This window comes from Atractosteus spatula, unplaced genomic scaffold (assembly GCF_055471065.1).
Source record: "Atractosteus spatula isolate fAtrSpa1 unplaced genomic scaffold, fAtrSpa1.hap1 Scaffold_5, whole genome shotgun sequence".
Taxonomy (NCBI): Eukaryota; Metazoa; Chordata; class Actinopteri; order Semionotiformes; family Lepisosteidae; genus Atractosteus; species Atractosteus spatula.
This window is the reverse complement of record NW_028296879.1, coordinates 351,242-369,056: the sequence shown is the minus strand read 5'-3', so window position 1 is coordinate 369,056 and position 17,815 is coordinate 351,242. Positions and strand designations below refer to the sequence as shown.

At 60.6% G+C, this 17,815-nt stretch overlaps 14 non-coding genes across 14 annotated transcripts; all 14 read left to right on the top strand.

Annotated features, from left to right (window-relative positions):
- Window positions 1-490: 490 nt before the first annotated feature.
- Window positions 491-681, top strand: LOC148806555 (U2 spliceosomal RNA). Its single transcript, XR_016089363.1, has one exon. It is a non-coding gene; the product is annotated as a U2 spliceosomal RNA (small nuclear RNA).
- A 777-nt stretch (window positions 682-1,458) lies between these two features.
- LOC148806554 (U2 spliceosomal RNA) lies at window positions 1,459-1,649 on the top strand. Its single transcript, XR_016089362.1, has one exon. It is a non-coding gene; the product is annotated as a U2 spliceosomal RNA (small nuclear RNA).
- A 779-nt stretch (window positions 1,650-2,428) lies between these two features.
- On the top strand, window positions 2,429-2,619 carry LOC148806553 (U2 spliceosomal RNA). The gene has a single exon (XR_016089361.1). It is a non-coding gene; the product is annotated as a U2 spliceosomal RNA (small nuclear RNA).
- A 777-nt stretch (window positions 2,620-3,396) lies between these two features.
- LOC148806552 (U2 spliceosomal RNA) lies at window positions 3,397-3,587 on the top strand. The gene has a single exon (XR_016089360.1). It is a non-coding gene; the product is annotated as a U2 spliceosomal RNA (small nuclear RNA).
- A 777-nt stretch (window positions 3,588-4,364) lies between these two features.
- LOC148806551 (U2 spliceosomal RNA) lies at window positions 4,365-4,555 on the top strand. The gene has a single exon (XR_016089358.1). It is a non-coding gene; the product is annotated as a U2 spliceosomal RNA (small nuclear RNA).
- A 779-nt stretch (window positions 4,556-5,334) lies between these two features.
- On the top strand, window positions 5,335-5,525 carry LOC148806550 (U2 spliceosomal RNA). Its single transcript, XR_016089357.1, has one exon. It is a non-coding gene; the product is annotated as a U2 spliceosomal RNA (small nuclear RNA).
- Window positions 5,526-6,303: 778 nt separating this feature from the next.
- On the top strand, window positions 6,304-6,494 carry LOC148806549 (U2 spliceosomal RNA). The gene has a single exon (XR_016089356.1). It is a non-coding gene; the product is annotated as a U2 spliceosomal RNA (small nuclear RNA).
- Window positions 6,495-7,271: 777 nt separating this feature from the next.
- Window positions 7,272-7,462, top strand: LOC148806548 (U2 spliceosomal RNA). Its single transcript, XR_016089355.1, has one exon. It is a non-coding gene; the product is annotated as a U2 spliceosomal RNA (small nuclear RNA).
- Window positions 7,463-8,239: 777 nt separating this feature from the next.
- LOC148806547 (U2 spliceosomal RNA) lies at window positions 8,240-8,430 on the top strand. Its single transcript, XR_016089354.1, has one exon. It is a non-coding gene; the product is annotated as a U2 spliceosomal RNA (small nuclear RNA).
- Window positions 8,431-9,207: 777 nt separating this feature from the next.
- Window positions 9,208-9,398, top strand: LOC148806546 (U2 spliceosomal RNA). The gene has a single exon (XR_016089352.1). It is a non-coding gene; the product is annotated as a U2 spliceosomal RNA (small nuclear RNA).
- A 779-nt stretch (window positions 9,399-10,177) lies between these two features.
- On the top strand, window positions 10,178-10,368 carry LOC148806545 (U2 spliceosomal RNA). The gene has a single exon (XR_016089351.1). It is a non-coding gene; the product is annotated as a U2 spliceosomal RNA (small nuclear RNA).
- A 765-nt stretch (window positions 10,369-11,133) lies between these two features.
- Window positions 11,134-11,324, top strand: LOC148806544 (U2 spliceosomal RNA). Its single transcript, XR_016089350.1, has one exon. It is a non-coding gene; the product is annotated as a U2 spliceosomal RNA (small nuclear RNA).
- Window positions 11,325-12,101: 777 nt separating this feature from the next.
- Window positions 12,102-12,292, top strand: LOC148806543 (U2 spliceosomal RNA). Its single transcript, XR_016089349.1, has one exon. It is a non-coding gene; the product is annotated as a U2 spliceosomal RNA (small nuclear RNA).
- Window positions 12,293-15,600: 3,308 nt separating this feature from the next.
- On the top strand, window positions 15,601-15,795 carry LOC148806542 (U2 spliceosomal RNA). The gene has a single exon (XR_016089598.1). It is a non-coding gene; the product is annotated as a U2 spliceosomal RNA (small nuclear RNA).
- Window positions 15,796-17,815: the final 2,020 nt, after the last annotated feature.

The following is a 17,815-nucleotide window of genomic DNA, read 5'->3' as shown; positions in this document are numbered from 1 at the left end:
TGTGTGTGTGTGTGTGTGTCCCCGTCCTTGCAGGCGGGCCCCTTTCGACAGCCGGCCGTTTTCCCTCCAAAAAACTTAGTATATACACCTTTTCTTTCTTTTTTTCGGCAGGCAGGCAGGTGTGTGTGTGTCCCCGTCCCTCCCGAGAGAGCGCTGCCCCTTGCCTCTGCCCGCAGGTGCCGACGGTCCGCTTTCGCTTGCAGCTCACTCGGCACGGCTGCTGCTGGTGGGAGGGGCCTAAGCTAAGGAGGCCGGCCGGCTGGCGCCCCCCGCGGCTGCGGTCGTTGTCGGGCCGTTGACAGGAGATCAAAGAGCAGGGCCCCCGCCCGGGACTGGCGGGCAGGCAGGCGAGCAAGCAGGCAGGCAAGAGAGGGGGAGAGCGGAGTCCGGGCGGCCGGCAGCCGCGTGCGGACCGGGCTCCAGAGGCGTCGGCCTGCGCCGCTGCGCGCCAGCCGGACGCCCGCGCGCCCGCCCAAGGCCGGCGTCGGGCATCGCTTCTCGGCCTTTTGGCTAAGATCAAGTGTAGTATCTGTTCTTATCAGTTTAATATCTGATACGTCCCCCATCGGGGGACCACATATTAAACGGATTTTTGGAACAGGGAGCTGGATCAGGAGCTTGCTCCGTCCTCTCCACGCATCGGCCCGGTATTGCAGCGCCTCCGGGAACGGTGCACTACCTTCTCTCAGCGGTGAAAAGACAGACGTAGCTAGCAAGCAAGCGAGGTGGACCGGAGCTCCTTCCTCTCCGGTCTCGTCTCTCGTCCATCTGTGCGTCTCTGTGTCTCTCTCTCTCCCCCTCCCCGTTCCCGTGCTCCCTCCGTGCACTTTCCCGCGCCTCGACTCTCTCGGCAAGCAGGCCGGCCCCCTTTTCGGCTCCCGTGCGTTTTCCCTCCAAAAAACTTAGTTTTTTCCTCCTTTTTCCAGGGAGGCAGGCGTGGCTTGTGTGTGTGTGTGTGTGTGTGTGTGTGTGTGTGTGTGTGTGTGTCCCCGTCCTTGCAGGCGGGCCCCTTTCGACAGCCGGCCGTTTTCCCTCCAAAAAACTTAGTATATACACCTTTTCTTTCTTTTTTTCGGCAGGCAGGCAGGTGTGTGTGTGTCCCCGTCCCTCCCGAGAGAGCGCTGCCCCTTGCCTCTGCCCGCAGGTGCCGACGGTCCGCTTTCGCTTGCAGCTCACTCGGCACGGCTGCTGCTGGTGGGAGGGGCCTAAGCTAAGGAGGCCGGCCGGCTGGCGCCCCCCGCGGCTGCGGTCGTTGTCGGGCCGTTGACAGGAGATCAAAGAGCAGGGCCCCCGCCCGGGACTGGCGGGCAGGCAGGCGAGCAAGCAGGCAGGCAAGAGAGGGGGAGAGCGGAGTCCGGGCGGCCGGCAGCCGCGTGCGGACCGGGCTCCAGAGGCGTCGGCCTGCGCCGCTGCGCGCCAGCCGGACGCCCGCGCGCCCGCCCAAGGCCGGCGTCGGGCATCGCTTCTCGGCCTTTTGGCTAAGATCAAGTGTAGTATCTGTTCTTATCAGTTTAATATCTGATACGTCCCCCATCGGGGGACCACATATTAAACGGATTTTTGGAACAGGGAGCTGGATCAGGAGCTTGCTCCGTCCTCTCCACGCATCGGCCCGGTATTGCAGCGCCTCCGGGAACGGTGCACTACCTTCTCTCAGCGGTGAAAAGACAGACGTAGCTAGCAAGCAAGCGAGGTGGACCGGAGCTCCTTCCTCTCCGGTCTCGTCTCTCGTCCATCTGTGCGTCTCTGTGTCTCTCTCTCTCCCCCTCCCCGTTCCCGTGCTCCCTCCGTGCACTTTCCCGCGCCTCGACTCTCTCGGCAAGCAGGCCGGCCCCCTTTTCGGCTCCCGTGCGTTTTCCCTCCAAAAAACTTAGTTTTTTCCTCCTTTTTCCAGGGAGGCAGGCGTGGCTTGTGTGTGTGTGTGTGTGTGTGTGTGTGTGTGTGTGTGTGTGTGTGTCCCCGTCCTTGCAGGCGGGCCCCTTTCGACAGCCGGCCGTTTTCCCTCCAAAAAACTTAGTATATACACCTTTTCTTTCTTTTTTTCGGCAGGCAGGCAGGTGTGTGTGTGTCCCCGTCCCTCCCGAGAGAGCGCTGCCCCTTGCCTCTGCCCGCAGGTGCCGACGGTCCGCTTTCGCTTGCAGCTCACTCGGCACGGCTGCTGCTGGTGGGAGGGGCCTAAGCTAAGGAGGCCGGCCGGCTGGCGCCCCCCGCGGCTGCGGTCGTTGTCGGGCCGTTGACAGGAGATCAAAGAGCAGGGCCCCCGCCCGGGACTGGCGGGCAGGCAGGCGAGCAAGCAGGCAGGCAAGAGAGGGGGAGAGCGGAGTCCGGGCGGCCGGCAGCCGCGTGCGGACCGGGCTCCAGAGGCGTCGGCCTGCGCCGCTGCGCGCCAGCCGGACGCCCGCGCGCCCGCCCAAGGCCGGCGTCGGGCATCGCTTCTCGGCCTTTTGGCTAAGATCAAGTGTAGTATCTGTTCTTATCAGTTTAATATCTGATACGTCCCCCATCGGGGGACCACATATTAAACGGATTTTTGGAACAGGGAGCTGGATCAGGAGCTTGCTCCGTCCTCTCCACGCATCGGCCCGGTATTGCAGCGCCTCCGGGAACGGTGCACTACCTTCTCTCAGCGGTGAAAAGACAGACGTAGCTAGCAAGCAAGCGAGGTGGACCGGAGCTCCTTCCTCTCCGGTCTCGTCTCTCGTCCATCTGTGCGTCTCTGTGTCTCTCTCTCTCCCCCTCCCCGTTCCCGTGCTCCCTCCGTGCACTTTCCCGCGCCTCGACTCTCTCGGCAAGCAGGCCGGCCCCCTTTTCGGCTCCCGTGCGTTTTCCCTCCAAAAAACTTAGTTTTTTCCTCCTTTTTCCAGGGAGGCAGGCGTGGCTTGTGTGTGTGTGTGTGTGTGTGTGTGTGTGTGTGTGTGTGTGTGTCCCCGTCCTTGCAGGCGGGCCCCTTTCGACAGCCGGCCGTTTTCCCTCCAAAAAACTTAGTATATACACCTTTTCTTTCTTTTTTTCGGCAGGCAGGCAGGTGTGTGTGTGTCCCCGTCCCTCCCGAGAGAGCGCTGCCCCTTGCCTCTGCCCGCAGGTGCCGACGGTCCGCTTTCGCTTGCAGCTCACTCGGCACGGCTGCTGCTGGTGGGAGGGGCCTAAGCTAAGGAGGCCGGCCGGCTGGCGCCCCCCGCGGCTGCGGTCGTTGTCGGGCCGTTGACAGGAGATCAAAGAGCAGGGCCCCCGCCCGGGACTGGCGGGCAGGCAGGCGAGCAAGCAGGCAGGCAAGAGAGGGGGAGAGCGGAGTCCGGGCGGCCGGCAGCCGCGTGCGGACCGGGCTCCAGAGGCGTCGGCCTGCGCCGCTGCGCGCCAGCCGGACGCCCGCGCGCCCGCCCAAGGCCGGCGTCGGGCATCGCTTCTCGGCCTTTTGGCTAAGATCAAGTGTAGTATCTGTTCTTATCAGTTTAATATCTGATACGTCCCCCATCGGGGGACCACATATTAAACGGATTTTTGGAACAGGGAGCTGGATCAGGAGCTTGCTCCGTCCTCTCCACGCATCGGCCCGGTATTGCAGCGCCTCCGGGAACGGTGCACTACCTTCTCTCAGCGGTGAAAAGACAGACGTAGCTAGCAAGCAAGCGAGGTGGACCGGAGCTCCTTCCTCTCCGGTCTCGTCTCTCGTCCATCTGTGCGTCTCTGTGTCTCTCTCTCTCCCCCTCCCCGTTCCCGTGCTCCCTCCGTGCACTTTCCCGCGCCTCGACTCTCTCGGCAAGCAGGCCGGCCCCCTTTTCGGCTCCCGTGCGTTTTCCCTCCAAAAAACTTAGTTTTTTCCTCCTTTTTCCAGGGAGGCAGGCGTGGCTTGTGTGTGTGTGTGTGTGTGTGTGTGTGTGTGTGTGTGTGTGTGTCCCCGTCCTTGCAGGCGGGCCCCTTTCGACAGCCGGCCGTTTTCCCTCCAAAAAACTTAGTATATACACCTTTTCTTTCTTTTTTTCGGCAGGCAGGCAGGTGTGTGTGTGTCCCCGTCCCTCCCGAGAGAGCGCTGCCCCTTGCCTCTGCCCGCAGGTGCCGACGGTCCGCTTTCGCTTGCAGCTCACTCGGCACGGCTGCTGCTGGTGGGAGGGGCCTAAGCTAAGGAGGCCGGCCGGCTGGCGCCCCCCGCGGCTGCGGTCGTTGTCGGGCCGTTGACAGGAGATCAAAGAGCAGGGCCCCCGCCCGGGACTGGCGGGCAGGCAGGCGAGCAAGCAGGCAGGCAAGAGAGGGGGAGAGCGGAGTCCGGGCGGCCGGCAGCCGCGTGCGGACCGGGCTCCAGAGGCGTCGGCCTGCGCCGCTGCGCGCCAGCCGGACGCCCGCGCGCCCGCCCAAGGCCGGCGTCGGGCATCGCTTCTCGGCCTTTTGGCTAAGATCAAGTGTAGTATCTGTTCTTATCAGTTTAATATCTGATACGTCCCCCATCGGGGGACCACATATTAAACGGATTTTTGGAACAGGGAGCTGGATCAGGAGCTTGCTCCGTCCTCTCCACGCATCGGCCCGGTATTGCAGCGCCTCCGGGAACGGTGCACTACCTTCTCTCAGCGGTGAAAAGACAGACGTAGCTAGCAAGCAAGCGAGGTGGACCGGAGCTCCTTCCTCTCCGGTCTCGTCTCTCGTCCATCTGTGCGTCTCTGTGTCTCTCTCTCTCCCCCTCCCCGTTCCCGTGCTCCCTCCGTGCACTTTCCCGCGCCTCGACTCTCTCGGCAAGCAGGCCGGCCCCCTTTTCGGCTCCCGTGCGTTTTCCCTCCAAAAAACTTAGTTTTTTCCTCCTTTTTCCAGGGAGGCAGGCGTGGCTTGTGTGTGTGTGTGTGTGTGTGTGTGTGTGTGTGTGTGTGTGTGTGTCCCCGTCCTTGCAGGCGGGCCCCTTTCGACAGCCGGCCGTTTTCCCTCCAAAAAACTTAGTATATACACCTTTTCTTTCTTTTTTTCGGCAGGCAGGCAGGTGTGTGTGTGTCCCCGTCCCTCCCGAGAGAGCGCTGCCCCTTGCCTCTGCCCGCAGGTGCCGACGGTCCGCTTTCGCTTGCAGCTCACTCGGCACGGCTGCTGCTGGTGGGAGGGGCCTAAGCTAAGGAGGCCGGCCGGCTGGCGCCCCCCGCGGCTGCGGTCGTTGTCGGGCCGTTGACAGGAGATCAAAGAGCAGGGCCCCCGCCCGGGACTGGCGGGCAGGCAGGCGAGCAAGCAGGCAGGCAAGAGAGGGGGAGAGCGGAGTCCGGGCGGCCGGCAGCCGCGTGCGGACCGGGCTCCAGAGGCGTCGGCCTGCGCCGCTGCGCGCCAGCCGGACGCCCGCGCGCCCGCCCAAGGCCGGCGTCGGGCATCGCTTCTCGGCCTTTTGGCTAAGATCAAGTGTAGTATCTGTTCTTATCAGTTTAATATCTGATACGTCCCCCATCGGGGGACCACATATTAAACGGATTTTTGGAACAGGGAGCTGGATCAGGAGCTTGCTCCGTCCTCTCCACGCATCGGCCCGGTATTGCAGCGCCTCCGGGAACGGTGCACTACCTTCTCTCAGCGGTGAAAGACAGACGTAGCTAGCAAGCAAGCGAGGTGGACCGGAGCTCCTTCCTCTCCGGTCTCGTCTCTCGTCCATCTGTGCGTCTCTGTGTCTCTCTCTCTCCCCCTCCCCGTTCCCGTGCTCCCTCCGTGCACTTTCCCGCGCCTCGACTCTCTCGGCAAGCAGGCCGGCCCCCTTTTCGGCTCCCGTGCGTTTTCCCTCCAAAAAACTTAGTTTTTTCCTCCTTTTTCCAGGGAGGCAGGCGTGGCTTGTGTGTGTGTGTGTGTGTGTGTGTGTGTGTGTGTGTGTGTGTGTGTCCCCGTCCTTGCAGGCGGGCCCCTTTCGACAGCCGGCCGTTTTCCCTCCAAAAAACTTAGTATATACACCTTTTCTTTCTTTTTTTCGGCAGGCAGGCAGGTGTGTGTGTGTCCCCGTCCCTCCCGAGAGAGCGCTGCCCCTTGCCTCTGCCCGCAGGTGCCGACGGTCCGCTTTCGCTTGCAGCTCACTCGGCACGGCTGCTGCTGGTGGGAGGGGCCTAAGCTAAGGAGGCCGGCCGGCTGGCGCCCCCCGCGGCTGCGGTCGTTGTCGGGCCGTTGACAGGAGATCAAAGAGCAGGGCCCCCGCCCGGGACTGGCGGGCAGGCAGGCGAGCAAGCAGGCAGGCAAGAGAGGGGGAGAGCGGAGTCCGGGCGGCCGGCAGCCGCGTGCGGACCGGGCTCCAGAGGCGTCGGCCTGCGCCGCTGCGCGCCAGCCGGACGCCCGCGCGCCCGCCCAAGGCCGGCGTCGGGCATCGCTTCTCGGCCTTTTGGCTAAGATCAAGTGTAGTATCTGTTCTTATCAGTTTAATATCTGATACGTCCCCCATCGGGGGACCACATATTAAACGGATTTTTGGAACAGGGAGCTGGATCAGGAGCTTGCTCCGTCCTCTCCACGCATCGGCCCGGTATTGCAGCGCCTCCGGGAACGGTGCACTACCTTCTCTCAGCGGTGAAAAGACAGACGTAGCTAGCAAGCAAGCGAGGTGGACCGGAGCTCCTTCCTCTCCGGTCTCGTCTCTCGTCCATCTGTGCGTCTCTGTGTCTCTCTCTCTCCCCCTCCCCGTTCCCGTGCTCCCTCCGTGCACTTTCCCGCGCCTCGACTCTCTCGGCAAGCAGGCCGGCCCCCTTTTCGGCTCCCGTGCGTTTTCCCTCCAAAAAACTTAGTTTTTTCCTCCTTTTTCCAGGGAGGCAGGCGTGGCTTGTGTGTGTGTGTGTGTGTGTGTGTGTGTGTGTGTGTGTGTGTGTCCCCGTCCTTGCAGGCGGGCCCCTTTCGACAGCCGGCCGTTTTCCCTCCAAAAAACTTAGTATATACACCTTTTCTTTCTTTTTTTCGGCAGGCAGGCAGGTGTGTGTGTGTCCCCGTCCCTCCCGAGAGAGCGCTGCCCCTTGCCTCTGCCCGCAGGTGCCGACGGTCCGCTTTCGCTTGCAGCTCACTCGGCACGGCTGCTGCTGGTGGGAGGGGCCTAAGCTAAGGAGGCCGGCCGGCTGGCGCCCCCCGCGGCTGCGGTCGTTGTCGGGCCGTTGACAGGAGATCAAAGAGCAGGGCCCCCGCCCGGGACTGGCGGGCAGGCAGGCGAGCAAGCAGGCAGGCAAGAGAGGGGGAGAGCGGAGTCCGGGCGGCCGGCAGCCGCGTGCGGACCGGGCTCCAGAGGCGTCGGCCTGCGCCGCTGCGCGCCAGCCGGACGCCCGCGCGCCCGCCCAAGGCCGGCGTCGGGCATCGCTTCTCGGCCTTTTGGCTAAGATCAAGTGTAGTATCTGTTCTTATCAGTTTAATATCTGATACGTCCCCCATCGGGGGACCACATATTAAACGGATTTTTGGAACAGGGAGCTGGATCAGGAGCTTGCTCCGTCCTCTCCACGCATCGGCCCGGTATTGCAGCGCCTCCGGGAACGGTGCACTACCTTCTCTCAGCGGTGAAAAGACAGACGTAGCTAGCAAGCAAGCGAGGTGGACCGGAGCTCCTTCCTCTCCGGTCTCGTCTCTCGTCCATCTGTGCGTCTCTGTGTCTCTCTCTCTCCCCCTCCCCGTTCCCGTGCTCCCTCCGTGCACTTTCCCGCGCCTCGACTCTCTCGGCAAGCAGGCCGGCCCCCTTTTCGGCTCCCGTGCGTTTTCCCTCCAAAAAACTTAGTTTTTTCCTCCTTTTTCCAGGGAGGCAGGCGTGGCTTGTGTGTGTGTGTGTGTGTGTGTGTGTGTGTGTGTGTGTGTGTGTCCCCGTCCTTGCAGGCGGGCCCCTTTCGACAGCCGGCCGTTTTCCCTCCAAAAAACTTAGTATATACACCTTTTCTTTCTTTTTTTCGGCAGGCAGGCAGGTGTGTGTGTGTCCCCGTCCCTCCCGAGAGAGCGCTGCCCCTTGCCTCTGCCCGCAGGTGCCGACGGTCCGCTTTCGCTTGCAGCTCACTCGGCACGGCTGCTGCTGGTGGGAGGGGCCTAAGCTAAGGAGGCCGGCCGGCTGGCGCCCCCCGCGGCTGCGGTCGTTGTCGGGCCGTTGACAGGAGATCAAAGAGCAGGGCCCCCGCCCGGGACTGGCGGGCAGGCAGGCGAGCAAGCAGGCAGGCAAGAGAGGGGGAGAGCGGAGTCCGGGCGGCCGGCAGCCGCGTGCGGACCGGGCTCCAGAGGCGTCGGCCTGCGCCGCTGCGCGCCAGCCGGACGCCCGCGCGCCCGCCCAAGGCCGGCGTCGGGCATCGCTTCTCGGCCTTTTGGCTAAGATCAAGTGTAGTATCTGTTCTTATCAGTTTAATATCTGATACGTCCCCCATCGGGGGACCACATATTAAACGGATTTTTGGAACAGGGAGCTGGATCAGGAGCTTGCTCCGTCCTCTCCACGCATCGGCCCGGTATTGCAGCGCCTCCGGGAACGGTGCACTACCTTCTCTCAGCGGTGAAAAGACAGACGTAGCTAGCAAGCAAGCGAGGTGGACCGGAGCTCCTTCCTCTCCGGTCTCGTCTCTCGTCCATCTGTGCGTCTCTGTGTCTCTCTCTCTCCCCCTCCCCGTTCCCGTGCTCCCTCCGTGCACTTTCCCGCGCCTCGACTCTCTCGGCAAGCAGGCCGGCCCCCTTTTCGGCTCCCGTGCGTTTTCCCTCCAAAAAACTTAGTTTTTTCCTCCTTTTTCCAGGGAGGCAGGCGTGGCTTGTGTGTGTGTGTGTGTGTGTGTGTGTGTGTGTGTGTGTGTGTGTCCCCGTCCTTGCAGGCGGGCCCCTTTCGACAGCCGGCCGTTTTCCCTCCAAAAAACTTAGTATATACACCTTTTCTTTCTTTTTTTCGGCAGGCAGGCAGGTGTGTGTGTGTCCCCGTCCCTCCCGAGAGAGCGCTGCCCCTTGCCTCTGCCCGCAGGTGCCGACGGTCCGCTTTCGCTTGCAGCTCACTCGGCACGGCTGCTGCTGGTGGGAGGGGCCTAAGCTAAGGAGGCCGGCCGGCTGGCGCCCCCCGCGGCTGCGGTCGTTGTCGGGCCGTTGACAGGAGATCAAAGAGCAGGGCCCCCGCCCGGGACTGGCGGGCAGGCAGGCGAGCAAGCAGGCAGGCAAGAGAGGGGGAGAGCGGAGTCCGGGCGGCCGGCAGCCGCGTGCGGACCGGGCTCCAGAGGCGTCGGCCTGCGCCGCTGCGCGCCAGCCGGACGCCCGCGCGCCCGCCCAAGGCCGGCGTCGGGCATCGCTTCTCGGCCTTTTGGCTAAGATCAAGTGTAGTATCTGTTCTTATCAGTTTAATATCTGATACGTCCCCCATCGGGGGACCACATATTAAACGGATTTTTGGAACAGGGAGCTGGATCAGGAGCTTGCTCCGTCCTCTCCACGCATCGGCCCGGTATTGCAGCGCCTCCGGGAACGGTGCACTACCTTCTCTCAGCGGTGAAAAGACAGACGTAGCTAGCAAGCAAGCGAGGTGGACCGGAGCTCCTTCCTCTCCGGTCTCGTCTCTCGTCCATCTGTGCGTCTCTGTGTCTCTCTCTCTCCCCCTCCCCGTTCCCGTGCTCCCTCCGTGCACTTTCCCGCGCCTCGACTCTCTCGGCAAGCAGGCCGGCCCCCTTTTCGGCTCCCGTGCGTTTTCCCTCCAAAAAACTTAGTTTTTTCCTCCTTTTTCCAGGGAGGCAGGCGTGGCTTGTGTGTGTGTGTGTGTGTGTGTGTGTGTGTGTGTGTGTGTGTGTGTCCCCGTCCTTGCAGGCGGGCCCCTTTCGACAGCCGGCCGTTTTCCCTCCAAAAAACTTAGTATATACACCTTTTCTTTCTTTTTTTCGGCAGGCAGGCAGGTGTGTGTGTGTCCCCGTCCCTCCCGAGAGAGCGCTGCCCCTTGCCTCTGCCCGCAGGTGCCGACGGTCCGCTTTCGCTTGCAGCTCACTCGGCACGGCTGCTGCTGGTGGGAGGGGCCTAAGCTAAGGAGGCCGGCCGGCTGGCGCCCCCCGCGGCTGCGGTCGTTGTCGGGCCGTTGACAGGAGATCAAAGAGCAGGGCCCCCGCCCGGGACTGGCGGGCAGGCAGGCGAGCAAGCAGGCAGGCAAGAGAGGGGGAGAGCGGAGTCCGGGCGGCCGGCAGCCGCGTGCGGACCGGGCTCCAGAGGCGTCGGCCTGCGCCGCTGCGCGCCAGCCGGACGCCCGCGCGCCCGCCCAAGGCCGGCGTCGGGCATCGCTTCTCGGCCTTTTGGCTAAGATCAAGTGTAGTATCTGTTCTTATCAGTTTAATATCTGATACGTCCCCCATCGGGGGACCACATATTAAACGGATTTTTGGAACAGGGAGCTGGATCAGGAGCTTGCTCCGTCCTCTCCACGCATCGGCCCGGTATTGCAGCGCCTCCGGGAACGGTGCACTACCTTCTCTCAGCGGTGAAAAGACAGACGTAGCTAGCAAGCAAGCGAGGTGGACCGGAGCTCCTTCCTCTCCGGTCTCGTCTCTCGTCCATCTGTGCGTCTCTGTGTCTCTCTCTCTCCCCCTCCCCGTTCCCGTGCTCCCTCCGTGCACTTTCCCGCGCCTCGACTCTCTCGGCAAGCAGGCCGGCCCCCTTTTCGGCTCCCGTGCGTTTTCCCTCCAAAAAACTTAGTTTTTTCCTCCTTTTTCCAGGGAGGCAGGCGTGGCTTGTGTGTGTGTGTGTGTGTGTGTGTGTGTGTGTCCCCGTCCTTGCAGGCGGGCCCCTTTCGACAGCCGGCCGTTTTCCCTCCAAAAAACTTAGTATATACACCTTTTCTTTCTTTTTTTCGGCAGGCAGGCAGGTGTGTGTGTGTCCCCGTCCCTCCCGAGAGAGCGCTGCCCCTTGCCTCTGCCCGCAGGTGCCGACGGTCCGCTTTCGCTTGCAGCTCACTCGGCACGGCTGCTGCTGGTGGGAGGGGCCTAAGCTAAGGAGGCCGGCCGGCTGGCGCCCCCCGCGGCTGCGGTCGTTGTCGGGCCGTTGACAGGAGATCAAAGAGCAGGGCCCCCGCCCGGGACTGGCGGGCAGGCAGGCGAGCAAGCAGGCAGGCAAGAGAGGGGGAGAGCGGAGTCCGGGCGGCCGGCAGCCGCGTGCGGACCGGGCTCCAGAGGCGTCGGCCTGCGCCGCTGCGCGCCAGCCGGACGCCCGCGCGCCCGCCCAAGGCCGGCGTCGGGCATCGCTTCTCGGCCTTTTGGCTAAGATCAAGTGTAGTATCTGTTCTTATCAGTTTAATATCTGATACGTCCCCCATCGGGGGACCACATATTAAACGGATTTTTGGAACAGGGAGCTGGATCAGGAGCTTGCTCCGTCCTCTCCACGCATCGGCCCGGTATTGCAGCGCCTCCGGGAACGGTGCACTACCTTCTCTCAGCGGTGAAAAGACAGACGTAGCTAGCAAGCAAGCGAGGTGGACCGGAGCTCCTTCCTCTCCGGTCTCGTCTCTCGTCCATCTGTGCGTCTCTGTGTCTCTCTCTCTCCCCCTCCCCGTTCCCGTGCTCCCTCCGTGCACTTTCCCGCGCCTCGACTCTCTCGGCAAGCAGGCCGGCCCCCTTTTCGGCTCCCGTGCGTTTTCCCTCCAAAAAACTTAGTTTTTTCCTCCTTTTTCCAGGGAGGCAGGCGTGGCTTGTGTGTGTGTGTGTGTGTGTGTGTGTGTGTGTGTGTGTGTGTGTCCCCGTCCTTGCAGGCGGGCCCCTTTCGACAGCCGGCCGTTTTCCCTCCAAAAAACTTAGTATATACACCTTTTCTTTCTTTTTTTCGGCAGGCAGGCAGGTGTGTGTGTGTCCCCGTCCCTCCCGAGAGAGCGCTGCCCCTTGCCTCTGCCCGCAGGTGCCGACGGTCCGCTTTCGCTTGCAGCTCACTCGGCACGGCTGCTGCTGGTGGGAGGGGCCTAAGCTAAGGAGGCCGGCCGGCTGGCGCCCCCCGCGGCTGCGGTCGTTGTCGGGCCGTTGACAGGAGATCAAAGAGCAGGGCCCCCGCCCGGGACTGGCGGGCAGGCAGGCGAGCAAGCAGGCAGGCAAGAGAGGGGGAGAGCGGAGTCCGGGCGGCCGGCAGCCGCGTGCGGACCGGGCTCCAGAGGCGTCGGCCTGCGCCGCTGCGCGCCAGCCGGACGCCCGCGCGCCCGCCCAAGGCCGGCGTCGGGCATCGCTTCTCGGCCTTTTGGCTAAGATCAAGTGTAGTATCTGTTCTTATCAGTTTAATATCTGATACGTCCCCCATCGGGGGACCACATATTAAACGGATTTTTGGAACAGGGAGCTGGATCAGGAGCTTGCTCCGTCCTCTCCACGCATCGGCCCGGTATTGCAGCGCCTCCGGGAACGGTGCACTACCTTCTCTCAGCGGTGAAAAGACAGACGTAGCTAGCAAGCAAGCGAGGTGGACCGGAGCTCCTTCCTCTCCGGTCTCGTCTCTCGTCCATCTGTGCGTCTCTGTGTCTCTCTCTCTCCCCCTCCCCGTTCCCGTGCTCCCTCCGTGCACTTTCCCGCGCCTCGACTCTCTCGGCAAGCAGGCCGGCCCCCTTTTCGGCTCCCGTGCGTTTTCCCTCCAAAAAACTTAGTTTTTTCCTCCTTTTTCCAGGGAGGCAGGCGTGGCTTGTGTGTGTGTGTGTGTGTGTGTGTGTGTGTGTGTGTGTGTGTGTGTCCCCGTCCTTGCAGGCGGGCCCCTTTCGACAGCCGGCCGTTTTCCCTCCAAAAAACTTAGTATATACACCTTTTCTTTCTTTTTTTCGGCAGGCAGGCAGGTGTGTGTGTGTCCCCGTCCCTCCCGAGAGAGCGCTGCCCCTTGCCTCTGCCCGCAGGTGCCGACGGTCCGCTTTCGCTTGCAGCTCACTCGGCACGGCTGCTGCTGGTGGGAGGGGCCTAAGCTAAGGAGGCCGGCCGGCTGGCGCCCCCCGCGGCTGCGGTCGTTGTCGGGCCGTTGACAGGAGATCAAAGAGCAGGGCCCCCGCCCGGGACTGGCGGGCAGGCAGGCGAGCAAGCAGGCAGGCAAGAGAGGGGGAGAGCGGAGTCCGGGCGGCCGGCAGCCGCGTGCGGACCGGGCTCCAGAGGCGTCGGCCTGCGCCGCTGCGCGCCAGCCGGACGCCCGCGCGCCCGCCCAAGGCCGGCGTCGGGCATCGCTTCTCGGCCTTTTGGCTAAGATCAAGGTTTAAGCCGGCAAGCCCGCAATTCCGAGGTCTTAGTCAGAGGGTCGGGAAGGCGGCGGGAGGACAAGGAAGGCTGGAAGGAGTGATGCAGCGGGAGAAGGATTGACCGGAGGAGCTGAGCGTTGGGTTGGAGCTTGGAGGATCGAGACGTCGGTGGTGACGAGTGGAATTGCTGGCCAGTGGACGAGAACGGGAGACGGTGGTGGAGTGTTCTGGCGACCTGGAAGTGTGCTTTGGATCTGCGGCTGGAGATGGAGGCGGGACATCCTTGGTCGAGGAAGGAGCGACGGAAGGACTCCATCCGTTTCACTTTGCGAGACCGAGAAGAATCCGGGACTTGGACTAGAGATAAGTTCAAGACCTTTGTATTGAAAGAAGTTTTGGAGGTGAAACTGTCGGACATTCTATGTTTGCAGGACTATTGTGACCGCGGGGTTTTTGAATTAACTTTGGTTTCGAGCGAGCTCTGTTTTGAGTTATGGAGGAAGATTTTGGAGAGAAAGGGAAAGGCCCCGTTGAGCCTTTTCCGTGTGAATCCTATGTTTGCCGGAAGTTTACGGAAAATGACTGTTTTTGTTTTTGATCCCTTTGTTTCAGAAGAGGACATTGATGGGTTTTTAAATGAATTTGTGTTGTTGCAGGGGAAGGGGGAGAGGGATTTGGACTCTGAGGGGGTTTGGACGGGCAAACGTATCTACTGGATGAGGTTACGGTTTGGGGGTACGGAAGAGGGAGGGGTGTTGCACCCCCCCGCGTTTTTTGAGATCGGGACAGAGAGGGGATACCTGGTTTACCCAGGGCAGCCCCTCGCATGTAGGAAATGCGGGGTTCTGGGTCATTATGCTGCAAAATGTACAACAGTGTTTTGTAGTCGGTGTAAGGAACAGGGACATGTATTGAGGGATTGTAGGAAAGAGGTCCGATGTTTTTCTTGTGGGGAGTCAGGTCACATATATAGGAACTGTGTGGGAAGAACGAAGGTCAGGGTTGAACAAGATAAGTTAGAAGGAAAGGAGAGGGTCACTGATGGGAACGCGGTGTTAAACAGTGCGCAAGAGGAGGATGTGGATAGGGTGGGGAAAAATGAAATGGGAACTGCAGGAGTAGGTGTAGAGGGTAAGGAGGAAGAGGTCCAGTTGCGTGAAGGGTTAGGTGCAGATGGACCAGTAGGGGGTAGTGTGATAAAGACATCAGATAAGGAGGGTGTAGATGAGAGTGTGGTGAGGGGTAATTGTGAGTTAGTGGTGGAGGTGAGGGAGGTTACACAAGTTACGAGGCAGGAAGTGGAGGATGTAGTTAGGATGGCTATAGGAGAGTGTGCGGGGGGCATGAGGGGGAAGGAAAAGGAGGGGATGAAGAAAGATAAGGAAGGCGTGGGGGATGAGAGTGTTAGGAGTCAGGAGGTTAGTGTAGTTAGGGAGGTAGGTAAGGAGGGGATGGGTGGGAGTATGGAGAGGGTTACTGGTGAACATGTGGAGGTGTTGACGGATGAAGTACAAGCAGAGATGTCAAAGGTGGAAGTTGTGGAAAGTATGACTGTTGGAGAAAGTGCGGGGTGTCCGAGAGAGAAGGTGGGAAAACAAATGGGTATAAACGAGGACGGGGCGGTATCTAGTGGCAGTGAGGTGAGGGAGGTTGGTACGGGCAATAAACGAGCAGAGAGGCGTGTGGTAGAGACTAGAGTTGAGGAGGTGGGAGGGGCAGTTACAAATGTATGTGTGACAGGAGGAAGTAGTAACGCCCAAGATGATAGAACGCATGCCTGGGACCTTACAGATAGTGATGTTGAGAGGGAGCATGCAGCATATGCGAAACAGTGTAGAATAGAATGGGAGAAGGCAGGGCACATCGAAGTACCGTTGCCGGGTATACCGTGGGATTTTGTATCTGCAGTGAAGGTGCCAGAAGTTGAGTTAACTGAGGAGAATTTTCCACCCTTAGGGCCTGCAGGGGCTGCGGGGGGGAGGAAAAGTGGGAAGAAGAGGCCTGTTATAGTGGAGGGCACTGGGAAAGGAGGGAGCAAGGGCGGGCGTGTAAGTAAAAGTGGGTGCACAGAGGGGCATCAACCGTGGAAGGAGAACAAGATTTGTGAGGAGTGGACGACGGTTGAAGTAAGCCAGGAGTGGCAGAAACGGATAAAGGTGAAACCGAAGACATGCTTGGCCACAGTGCAAGAAGTGGAACGGAAGTTCCCAGGGTGTAGTATAGAACTTGTGAAGGAAGGGGATACTCCGGGTGGGTTTCGAATAGATGGGGAAACGAGGGAGGAACGTACACAGATTAGCAAGACGTTGTATGATGCATTATGTAAAAGTTTGAAGATGTGAACGATGGGTTTTGGGGGTTTATGTGTTTTGAGTATGGGAATAGTTTAGAATTAGGGGAGTGATTGATTTGCATATAGGGTGGGGTTATGCTAATGACTGGTTGATTTAAGTTTGGTGTATTTGTGAATTAGGTTTGATATTTGGGGCTTTTGTTATACCGAGTTTGGATTTATGGATTTTTGTACTTTGTAATAAAAAAAAAAAAAAAAAAAATCTGTTCTTATCAGTTTAATATCTGATACGTCCCCCATCGGGGGACCACATATTAAACGGATTTTTGGAACAGGGAGCTGGATCAGGAGCTTGCTCCGTCCTCTCCACGCATCGGCCCGGTATTGCAGCGCCTCCGGGAACGGTGCACTACCTTCTCTCAGCGGTGAAAAGACAGACGTAGCTAGCAAGCAAGCGAGGTGGACCGGAGCTCCTTCCTCTCCGGTCTCGTCTCTCGTCCATCTGTGCGTCTCTGTGTCTCTCTCTCTCCCCCTCCCCGTTCCCGTGCTCCCTCCGTGCACTTTCCCGCGCCTCGACTCTCTCGGCAAGCAGGCCGGCCCCCTTTTCGGCTCCCGTGCGTTTTCCCTCCAAAAAACTTAGTTTTTTCCTCCTTTTTCCAGGGAGGCAGGCGTGGCTTGTGTGTGTGTGTGTGTGTGTGTGTGTGTGTGTGTGTGTGTGTGTGTCCCCGTCCTTGCAGGCGGGCCCCTTTCGACAGCCGGCCGTTTTCCCTCCAAAAAACTTAGTATATACACCTTTTCTTTCTTTTTTTCGGCAGGCAGGCAGGTGTGTGTGTGTCCCCGTCCCTCCCGAGAGAGCGCTGCCCCTTGCCTCTGCCCGCAGGTGCCGACGGTCCGCTTTCGCTTGCAGCTCACTCGGCACGGCTGCTGCTGGTGGGAGGGGCCTAAGCTAAGGAGGCCGGCCGGCTGGCGCCCCCCGCGGCTGCGGTCGTTGTCGGGCCGTTGACAGGAGATCAAAGAGCAGGGCCCCCGCCCGGGACTGGCGGGCAGGCAGGCGAGCAAGCAGGCAGGCAAGAGAGGGGGAGAGCGGAGTCCGGGCGGCCGGCAGCCGCGTGCGGACCGGGCTCCAGAGGCGTCGGCCTGCGCCGCTGCGCGCCAGCCGGACGCCCGCGCGCCCGCCCAAGGCCGGCGTCGGGCATCGCTTCTCGGCCTTTTGGCTAAGATCAAGGCTCAAGTGGCATGACCGCAGTTCCGAGATCTTAGTTCAGGGGGTCGGGCTAGTGACGAAGACGACGACCAGGAGGAGGAGGGCGAACCGAAGACAAAGAAACAGCCACTGGTGGAATCGCTCCAGGTGAAGCCTGGGGGGTGAAGCCAGGGCTGCCGAGAAGGAAGACCAAGAAGACAAAGAAACAGCCACTGGTGGAATCGCTCCAGGTGAAGCCTGGGGGGTGAAGCCAGGGCTGCCTTGAGGGTCCATCAGGCGTCGGGCGGTGAGGAGCCTCCTTTGGGAGTGTTTTCCTTATTTTTTCGGCGTCAGGATGGACTATTTTTGGAGATCTACTCAGCCGGCCACTTTGACCGGGCTGCCGAATACGATTAGGTTTAAGTTGCGGGAGGATTTGGATTTGGAGTTGCCTAGTAGGATTTCTTTCATCGAGTCAGTGTTGTTCAAGGGACTTGATCTTTCAGTTCGGGACTTACTTTGTGTTCAGGGATATACCGCATCTAAGTCAGTGGATGTTACTTTTGCGACGGAAACCCAGTATTTTTCAGTTTTGCGGCGTTGTAGAGAAAGGGAGAAGGTTGTTCCCCTCATACATTATGACATTGAAGGGCTCTGGGCTAAAGCCCGTCGGGTGATCACGGTTCACGTTTATAACCCCTTTGTGCGGAATGACGATCTTTATCTGTTTTTGAGCCGCTATGTGGACGTTGTTTCTGACTGCACCCGGGTGGTGGACAGGTTGGGGGTGTGGACCGGTCGGAGGCAGTTCGCCGTGAAGCTCCGGCCTGATCCTACTTCCGTGGATGGATTCAAGCACCCTCCTGCGTCTTTTGCCCTTGGGGCCGATCGGGGCTACCTCTTTTACGCGGGTCAGCCCAAAACTTGCCGGAGATGTCAGGAGCCTGGCCATACTGCAGAGTCATGCTCGCAGGTAAGATGCCGTAACTGCAATGAGCTTGGGCATCTCATGAGAGACTGCAAAAAAGGGGTTATGTGCACTTTATGTGGCGATGAGGGCCATGTGTGGAAGAACTGTTACGCCCGGTCCTTTGATAGAGTCCAGGCCATGAAAACGAACTATGTGAACATAATCGTTGACGGGGAGGAGGACGACACCTCTGAACCCGTGAAAGACACTGTTGCAGAGACGGCCGGCACGGCAGATGAAGGGACTGCATTGCAGGAGCCTGGAGCACCTGAGGACGTCAGT